Raw genomic sequence first — 10,669 nt, forward strand, 5'->3', positions numbered from 1 at the left:
ATTTGACCATTTTTAGTTAATATTTTTGTATAAAAATTGTGATTTTGACATGTTAATTCTAGCAAAAATTTAATCAAAACGTTTAGTTTTTTTGTTATATTTATGTTAAAAATGGTTATTTTTTATGTCCATTATTAAAAAATGTTGTTTTTTAGAAACAATTATTTCATGTGGATTGAAAAATTAATTAAGGATGTCTAAATATGTAGATTATCTAAAATTCAAACTATCGACTTTCTAATTTAAAAACGCAAAACAATAAAAACCCCACTAAAAAAAAAAAAAAAAATTAAGATAGAGAACAAGAAAATATGAATACAATGACGACTTCAAAAACTATCAAATTTAGAAAATAATTTTTTACATTTCACACACTAGAAAATTTAAAGTCAAAAAATAGGTCTTTTAAAAAAGGGGTGTGATGCAGAATACTCACTTTTTAAAATCAGGATGAAAATCACTACCATTCACTACCATTCTAAAACTTAATGCACATGAAAAAAATTAAAGTTCCAAAAACCATGTTCTAAAAAAAACATGTGTATTCTGCATCACCACTTTTGAAAATCGGGTCATTTTTTTGCCACCTCTACAAAACGGGTAACAGTATCAGTTCTTGTTTCAAAGTTTACATTGTTTAATAAGGTTTCTTCTGAGACAAAGGATAACAAATAGGCTCATTCTTCTCTCTTTTCCCCCACCATTTCTGGCAAGTACCTCTTTATTTTTTACAAGCTTGAGGAGGATAACATATGCTTGATTATAAGCTCATCCTTCGGATGAGTCCAACCTAGTTTTGATTCGAACCCTAGGAAGGAGTGGTTCGTTCCTGTTTGTAATTGAACAGGCCCTTTACTGTGGAATTTTAACGAGCCCAGTATAGGAGAAACTCGGTATTTTTCAATTTTAGAGAGTCTGAAAAACTTAAGAAGACTCCAGGTTGAACTTTTTCATAAATTTGTGTCCCCCAAGCCCGAAAAAGTATAAAATAATACCTGGGAGAACCGCTTGATCTTGCGACCAAGGAGTACTTTCATGATTAGTGCCACTGACCTGAAAAGTAAAAAGTGATCAAGGACACGTCATTTTATTTCCAGTATCGAGTTTGAAACGACAAAAACCCGGCAATCTTTTCCTGTTTTTACGGTCAGAAAAGGGCTATAAGGGGACCGTCTTCTAATTCCGTTTTAACGAGTGTAAAAGAAACGCTCGGCAATCTTTTCATATTTTTAGGAGTCAGAAAAGGGCTTAAAAGATGACTCTGATGTTTTAGTTCGTGAAAAATGACAATTTTCCCTCTAAATCCTTTTATCCTGCACAAAAACAACACATTACTCATACCTGTTTAAGATAGGAAAAAATACATTGAAAAACATCTTTCCATGGTGAAAAATAAACAAACTTAGCATTCATTCATCCAAAAAACCTATAAAAAGACTTTTTACCATGTCATTTTTACCATTTTACTGTTGAGGTTGAGAAAAGGGCTTTTGACAAGAAAACTTCCCGTGGACTTTGCGGAGAATCCGACTGTCAAAATCGAGCGCCATCTCTTTCAGGTATTTCACAACATCCTCCTCTTCAATTTCATCCGTTTAGAATTTCATTTCAAGTTTTAGTTTGATTTTTTGGAGGGTTTAGGGTTTTAAAATATGTTTCTCGGGGGACGCAGGTGCCCTATGCGCGACCTGCGTACCCCGACTTTTTCGTATATAGGAAAAAGGTCGGGGTACGCAGCCCGCCTTCAGACCAGCTGCGTCCCACCGCTCTGTGTTCTAAACGCGAGGTGCGTACCCCGTGAAACACGGATTTTGAAACCCCAAACTCCAATTTTAACAAAGCAAATTTTATTTAATGAATTCTAACTATTGTTTTTTGGTGTGTAGGGCACTCACCATGTTAGATTGGAGAGAAAGAGAACACAAAGACGTTGATTTGGCCGCAATTGGTCATCAACCTTCTATTGATGCGTTAAAAGCATGCGGTCTATACAAATACTGGGCCATACCTGGCATGAGGGGCCAGGTGCCATTCCTTGAGTGGCTGGTTGAAAGGTGGAACATTCAGGATCAATGCTTCTACATCGGAGAGAACCAGCTCGAGATAGAGCCCTCTGACATATATTTTCTCTCTGGCTTGCCTAATAGGGGCGAGCAACTGACTCTGTCCAGGACTAGGCCGGGTGGCCAATCCCTTGCTAGCCTCCGGCTAGAGTGGTGCAACAATCAAAACCAGGAGAAAGGGATAGAAATCAAGTACATATCCCTGCCCGAACTTATGGTGATAGCCTTTACTGTTACCAGACTCTGCAGCGCAGCTGCCTTGCACATTGCCACCGGGTCCCAAATGCGGATGGCGATAGATTGCTACCGAGGCACCATTTTCAACTGGTGCGATGCTGTGTTGGCCAATATGAAGGGCCAACTAACTAGGGCAAAGAATGGACAACTGAAGACCTTTGGATATGGGCCTTTAGTTGTGAGCTTTGCCCTAGAGAGAGTTCCAATGCTGATCCCCCAGCATCTTACTGTTCCAGTTGGGGCTCCTTGGGAGCCTAAGTTGACGAGATGGGTTGCGGTAATGGCCCGGCATCCTGATGAGGGCGCGACAGTTGTTCGATTTCCTGATGGTTACTTTCACTGGCTAGAGGGCTAGGTCTTTGCTATTCAGGATTTTGCCTATGCCGGAATGGATTTTCGGAATGATCCGGACATGGTTCTTCCACAGGGAGAATAGTGGGATGACAGAGGTACTTCATTTTTCACAAGTTTTTAAATTATCTAATTTTTTGTTTTTTTTTTTTTATATCGTCTCAAAACTGACAGTGGCAAATTTCAAAAATGCAGATGTAGGTCCACGGCGTCTGGCCAATCTCCGGGCTTTTGAGAGAAGACTACCAGCTGTACCAGCACCAGCCCCACAAGATGCGGCCGCAGAGACGTTAGCCGAGTTGGAACAGGATCTAGAGCGTCTGACGGCGGGTATACCAGAGACCACCATAGATGACATTCCTATTCGACTTCAGCGCTATGTGGTCGCAGTCCCAGGACCTTTCAGGAGGTTCCTGTGTAGGGTAGCGCGGGCAGTGGTCTCGTATAGAGAGCACCACCAGTGATTGGCTAGTCACTTTTGTAGACACATATGACATTTTTGGTTTTTTGTACTTATCATTTTTTCCGATCATAAGGTGTTTTTCAACCTATGATCGAAGACGATGTATATTTTTGACACACTCCTATCTATATATATATATCATTATTACCGGCTTATCTTGTTTAACATATGTGATGAAATGTTTTTAAATTTACTTGCATGATTATCGCAAATGTATGTCCAACATTCGAGAAGCAATTGCATCTGCTAATGTATTTAAAGACCTTTGAATATGTTGATATTCAATGTAATCAAATTCACATTCCAAGAGACGCACTCTCAAAAACAACCTTAATAACACAGGGTTTCTAATGGCATATACTCTATTAAGCTGTAATACAACGAGTTCAGAATCTAACCTCACTATCAAACGTCGAATTCCAAATGAAATAGATTCAGACAATAATTCAACCACTGCACTGTATTCTGCAATGTTGTTCGTTGTTTGACCGAGGCTCACCCCATGCATAGAAACTAACTCGTCAGAGGGCGAATAGATAACCCAAGCTGCGGAAGAGATATTCCGTGTACTACGACAAGCACCATCAGCAAATCCAATGTACGTTTGGAGAGGCGTCGACATCTGCAATATCAAGAGTAAAACCAAGATAAGCCAGAATAACGACGAAAAACACACTTTCTAAGCTAAGCACACTATCTAAACTAACAAACATACTAGCTAGAAAGAAAAACTAACCTAACTAAAAATTCTCCATACCCACAATTTAAGCATAATACCTCTTTAGGTAAAGTCCGTTTCTGGGTTTACCCAAAGAGTCCCCATCAAAATCTACCAGCTCATAGGCCCCTTTTGCTAGCTTTCACTTTACAATGTAGGGTCCATGCCACATAGGAACGAATTTTATAGCTCCTAGCTTATCGTTAGCTTGATCATATAATAGCACTAGGTCTCCCTCCGAAAAACTTCGAGGGGTCACATTTCTATCATACTGAGCTTTCATTCGCTTCGCGTGAGTCTCGATTGCCAATGCAGCGTCACGTCGAGTCTCATCTAATTGAGCTAAGTATAATAAACATTTCTCCTCTTCGGAAGTAGCTGGGAGTAATTCGACAGCCATTTGAAGTGATGGGATTTCGCATTCAATGGGTAACACAGCTTCCAAGCCATAAACTAGCTGGAAAGGAGTGAACCCTGTTGAAGTTTTCACTGAAGTTCGGTATGCCCATAGCATTGAAAATAACATGTTGTGCCAATTCGACCAATGAATACCAATGATTCGTCAGATCATGATAACCAGAACTTTGTTGATAGACTCAACCAAACCGTTGGCTTGCGGATAATAAGGAGTAGAGCTATCGTGGCGCAAACCAAGCTGGCTTGTAAGCTCAGTCATCATGATGTTTCGAAAATGGCTCCCATGGTTAGTGATGATCACTTGTGGGACACCAAACCTAGTTATAATGTCATTGAATACGAAAACTGCAGCTGTTTTGCCGCTTGCGTCGAATGTAGGCATCGCCTCGGCCCATTTAGTAAAATAATCAACCGCGAGGATGATATACGCATGCCCCCCGGCCGAGTGAGGGTTACAAGTAATAAAATCGATACCCCATTTGGCGAAAGGACCAACGACAATTATAGGATGGAGAGGAGCAGGTGGTGCGCGCATCTTGCGATCAAACACTTGACAGTTGTGGCATTTTCGGACCGCAATGATACAATCTTTAAACATGGACGGCCATAAATAGCCAGCACGCAACACCTTCTAAGCTGTGGCATACCCAGACATATGACCGCCACACGCTCCAGAGTGACAATCATTCAAAACTCTCTCAGCCTCTTCGTGAGTTAAACAACGTCGAAAAACCAAGTCTGCCCCCCGGCGATAAAGTGTATCTCCAATAATTCTGTATTGCTGGGATTGAAACCGAATTTTTCGACACTCCGACTTTGAAGCTTCAGGCCAAAAGGTTTGGGTTTGGAGATAGATGATTATATCCCCATACCAAGGATCTAAAGTACTGATAAGAAACAAAGATTCGTCTGCAATGGACTCCTCTGCCACAGTCTCTGTGTCAGTACGTGGGAAATCACACATCAATTCCTCAAAAACTAAGGATTTCTTAGACTTGGACTTCTCGAACTCCAAGTTGAACTCTTGCAGGATAACGATCCATTTAGAGTACTTGCCCCCTAGCAGTTGTTTAGTCAAAATATAAATCATAGGGTTGCAATCCAAAATAACTGTAGTTTTACGGAGAAGAATGTAGTGACGAAAACGCTGGACAGCTTGAACGGCTGCCAGGGCCAATTTCTCTACATGCGAATATTTTAGCTCAGTGGGGTTTAGCGTCCTACTAAGATAATATATCACATGTTCCGTTCCGAATTCATCTTCTTGGACTAACACCATTCCAATAGTGGAATGCGAAGCTGCGAGGTATAAGAAGTAGTCCTGGTTGTAGTTGGGAGGATGCAACAACGGTGCATGGGTCAACGCGTGCTTAAGTGCATCAAAAGATTGTTGGGCAATCTCGTCCCAAAAGAATTGAGCGTTCTGTTTCAGCAACCGTGTAAAACCCTTAGTGACCTCGGCGTAGTTTGGAATGAATCGACGTAAAAAGTTTGCTTTCCTTTGCAAACTTTGCAGTTGGCGCAAACTCGAAGGAGGAGGCAATTTGATGATAGCTTCAACCTTCGAGGGATCGACGCGGATGCCGGCTTTTGAAACAACAAATCCCAGCAATCAACCCGCTTCTATACAGAATACACACTTGTGCGGATTCAACCGAATACGATAATGCCTACACCTCATAAAGATTGCTCGTAAGTGGACAAGGTGATCAGCTCGATGTAAAGAATGAGCAGGAAAATCATCGAGGTATGTTTGCACAATGTGCTTGATGTCATGAAATGCATAAGACATTGCCCATTGAAAAGTGGCTCCGGCATTCTTAAGCCCAAAAGGTAATTTGCAGTAAGCAAATGTCCCCCATGGACAAATGAATGTCGTTTTTGGTTGATCGGTAGGTAGAATATTGATTTGATTATAGCCCGAAAAACCATCCATAAAGGAAAACATTTCACTTCTGGCACAATCATCAATTATTTGATCGATATAGGGCATAGGATAGTTGTCTTTTGGACAAGCTCGATTTATATCCCTATAGTCGATACAGATTCTTATTGTTCCTTGTTTCTTGTTAACCGGAACAATATTCGATACCCAATCTATTAACGGGATTGGATAAATGAAACCTGCTTTCAACAGCTTTTCGACTTCTGCTTTAATCGCAGCCGCTTTTCGAGGGTAAATCTGACGCAACCATTGCCGGACGGGTTTAGCGTCCGGGTAGGTCTTTATTTCATGAACAACAATGGCGGGATCGATTCCTGGCATTTCCTCGTAAGACCAGGCAAACACATCGCGGAATTCTTGGAATAGGACCTTGTAAGTTTTAATTTCATCTTTTGTACATGAGGCACCTATATGAATGTTTTCCTCAATTCCGGGCTTCACTGAAATGTCAATGGGAATAGTGCGAGAAATATTCCCTAAATTCAACTCTGAATCAGGATGTTTCGTTGGATTCTGAGCGTCTTTGACATATTCAGCGGTAAAAATAGATGAAAAATCGTTTTCAAAAGCATCACCCTCAGGTAAAAACGAAGATCTATGATGGAGATCTTCCCATGGTAGATCGTCTACACTTAGGATTTCGCGAAGTCGCTCGTCAGATGACACGACTTCGGGAAATGCTATCCGTTCTGAGGTTGATGTGAAAAGTGATTCCTCACTAACCACATTCATTTGGTCGATTTGGGTTGAACGTGAGTCGGTAAAAGACATGACGGCTTCATAAGAAATTTCATATGGACTCAAAGGCATAGCATCACCGAATGAGTCTATCTCAGATTCAGATGGGACAATCCAAGGATCGTCGTAAATAATGGTGTCTGATGTAATCATATGAATTGATGCAAATGAAGGGTCTGCGTTGATTGGAGGGAAAGGAAAAGTTCCCAGTAAACCAGAATCTTTAACTAAACCTACGCCAACGTCCCTATAAGGGATTGTCGTCTTACCGACATGCTGGATACTCTCTGAAGAGGCTGGGTCGGATGAAAAGTATGCCAGCTGATCAATTGTCACGATCTTGCCGTTATGTGGAAACTTTATTACTCTGAAGACCGATGAAACGACTGCTGTCATAGCATATGACCAACTTCGACCCAAAAGAAGGTTGTAGTCTAGAGGGGCATCAACCACCTCCACATCCAGACTAACGGTTTTACCTTCTACCCCTATAGGCAATTCCTGTAGAATACCAAACGGACGGAACCCACGGCCATCAAAGGCCTTAAGGATGGTCGGGGATTGGTTCAGCGAAGGAGAACCAAGCGATCTCCAACACTAAATCGACATAATACACGTGGAAGCTCCCTCATCAATTACAGTCCGATGAATAGGCATGTTTTTGACTATCACTGGAATCTGGAAAGCCATTTGATGGGGTAGGCGCGGTGTACTATTTTCTAGATCGAAGATTATCAGATTCGGGTCCTGAACATCAACAGCTCCGATAGCCGACAAAAGTAATTTTCGTTGTGCTGGGCATGATTGCAGCACTTCTAAAGCCGACATTGCTGAGGGTGAAACAGCTAAGTCCTCAACAATGTTGTAATTCTGGGCTGCTCTCGCATGTGGATTGAAAGCAGACCTTCGAAGTACACCCTTAGCGGGCGGTTTGATTACTAAGTCCGGGTTAGGTTTTTCGATCTGTAGTGGATCGGAACCAGGAGCTGAGGTTGATGGATTAGAATGAGAAGATTCTGCTTCCTTACCATCAACAGGATTCTTACTACCATAATCTTGCGACCGAGTCGCAATCCTCACATGAGACATCATCAAAATGGGTTCTTCACTGGCAGTCGAGGAAGAACCTATCATCTTACTCTCCTGCTTTGGAAATGGATCTTTCAACACAGCAGGAGTGGGAGAACCTTTGACTATTTTCACAACCTCGGCCCGATGAGGGAAATCTCTTGTAAAATGATCCTCTTCACAAATAAGACAAGGATATCGAGGTTTGCGCTTTTCGTCATTGGTTTCCGACTTTTCTATTTTCTCCTTCGGAGCCTTGTCTGCTTTAGCCTTCTTCTTTCCTTTCTTCTTTCCACCGTTTTTGATTTGGCCGTAGATGACTCTACAGCTTGAATATCGGCGGAAAGTTCAGGAGAAGACTCTCCTGTCAGGGAATCAGGCAAGGTGATTATAGGAGTAGTAGAATTCTTGGAATACTTCTTCTTGCTCTTTGTGTTCACCGTACCAATCATACCATCAGCGGCATGAGATCCCGAAGGAGCAGCAGCGATTTGATTCGATTTTGGAAGATCTGGGATCTTCTCGTGTAATGTACCCGACTGAGTATAAACTAAGTCAAGGTACTGCGCCTGAGCAAGGACTTGCTCCTCAGTAACTACTCCGGCCTTAGCTACATCTTCAGTAATCTTCGGTAATAATGATTTAACAAACCATTCAGCTAAGATTTGGTTCGGAATAAAAACTTTCACTAACCTTCTTCGACGTCTCCACTCATGAATGTGATCGGAAATATACGTGGACGTCGATTGTTTTAGTGAAGTTAATAACTCCGTGTCGTTATCGTATCTGACCGGCAACTGAAAGTGAGTTAAGAACGAGGTAGCTAACTGGCTAAAATTGTAAAAAGAGGCCCGTGGTAACTCAATGTACCACTTGGCCGCGAGACCAATGAGTGTACGCTGGAAAAGACATAAGCGGATCGAATCATCCGAGATAGAATTTGAAGCACACCAGAGGTGGTAAGTCATCACATGATTCGACGTGTCCTCTCCAGACTTACCTTCAAACTTGGGTATATCACTAGGCAACTTATTTGGCATTGCCGGCCAAAACGGAAGATAATTGATTGGATCGCTCGTTAGGCGCGACAAGTCTGGTAAATCCAAAGTTGCGATAAACGACAATTGCCGGTTCGGATCCCTAAAACTCTGAGTCATGACACCAGCCCCAGGAGGAGGATATCCAGGATAACTTGGAATAGGCATTGTATTCGGGATATTGTATCCTCTTGGAAAACCAGGATTAACCGGACCGTACTGGGGTTGTTGAGGTTGTTGATAAGTGTACCCAGGATACGGTTGATACTGGTAAACCGGCTGCTGGACAGCTTGCCCATATTGGTACTGTCCCTGGTACGGTTGATGAACAAATTGTGGTTGAGTAGTGACAACCGTACTTATACCAGGCTGACCTACAGGCATCTGAACCGTAGTTTGAATCGTAGATCCAGATAGGGGTAAAGATGTCTGAGGAGTAGTTACAGAGACAGTAGAAACAGGAGCTGTCGATACTCCAGAAGTAAGTGCGGCAGATGTTGTGGTAGTTGCAGCAGCTGTTTGAGATGGAGTACTAGGTGCAATTGGTGGCTGAGTAACTACCGAAGTTACAGAAGTTTGAACATTTGACTGGACAGGTTGCGGTTGCTGGGGTGAACCAGAAACTACGGGTTGTCCAGTTTGAGGGACCAACTGTATACTTGGCTGCAACACCTGTTGACCCTGTGATGGATCCGACACTATCATTTCGGGGTATTGACCCGTAACAGGTTGAGGATACTGAGATCCGTAACCGAATTGAGGATAGGATTGATAACTGAAAGGTACAGTTCCCATACCTTGAACATATGACTGACCTTGAGGTGGTTGATAACTTTGACTCGAGTATTGACCTTGAGGTTGATAACCTTGGGGTAAATACTGATACTGGGGTTGACCTTGACCTTGAGGTTGATACCCTTGAGGTTGATACCCTTGGGGTTAATGCCCTTGAGGTAAATATTGATACTGAGGTTGACCCTGGGGTACATATTGAGGCTGGGGTTGACCTTGAGGCATGTATTGTACCATAGGTACATACTGGCCTTGAAGCTGCCCCCCAGACACAATTTGTGTACCTTGAGGTTGCCCCCCAGGCGTTAATTGAGGCTGCCCCCCAGGCGGTAATTGACCACCTTGAGGTTGAGAAATGGGAACTGAACCTGACATCATGTAAATGTCCCCTACACCCAACGGTTTATTACCATTGTTTCCAGCTAATAACCCATGATCAATGGATTGAGGAGATGCCCCCGCAAAGGTACCAGAAAGTGACTGATACCCGGTGGGAACAGAAGGACCGCCGTGTAAGAAAGATTCAGAAGATTGAGTGAACACGGACGACTGACCAGACATATTTACAGGAGTATAAATACCTCCAGGTGGAAAAGGAGTACGAGGTGGAGAAAAACTTAACCCTGAGTTGTCTAAATAGTTAGTTAACGAAAGGTACCAAGTAGTACTTCTAGGAGGACTGTAAAAGATAGATTCACGCTCCCTTAGATCAATAGTAGGTTGATCTTCAAGGTTAGAGACGCCTATTTCTTCCTCTAGAGCAAGTTCTTCAATAGCAATCAAATCAGTAGGAAGATTTTCGGTGATAACTCGTTCTACTCTTGGTGAATCTGGAACAAT

Source organism: Pinus tabuliformis, chromosome J, assembly GCF_031772625.1.
Source record: "Pinus tabuliformis cultivar Carrire ecotype Pingquan chromosome J, CPIR1, whole genome shotgun sequence".
Lineage (NCBI taxonomy): Eukaryota > Viridiplantae > Streptophyta > Pinopsida > Pinales > Pinaceae > Pinus > Pinus tabuliformis.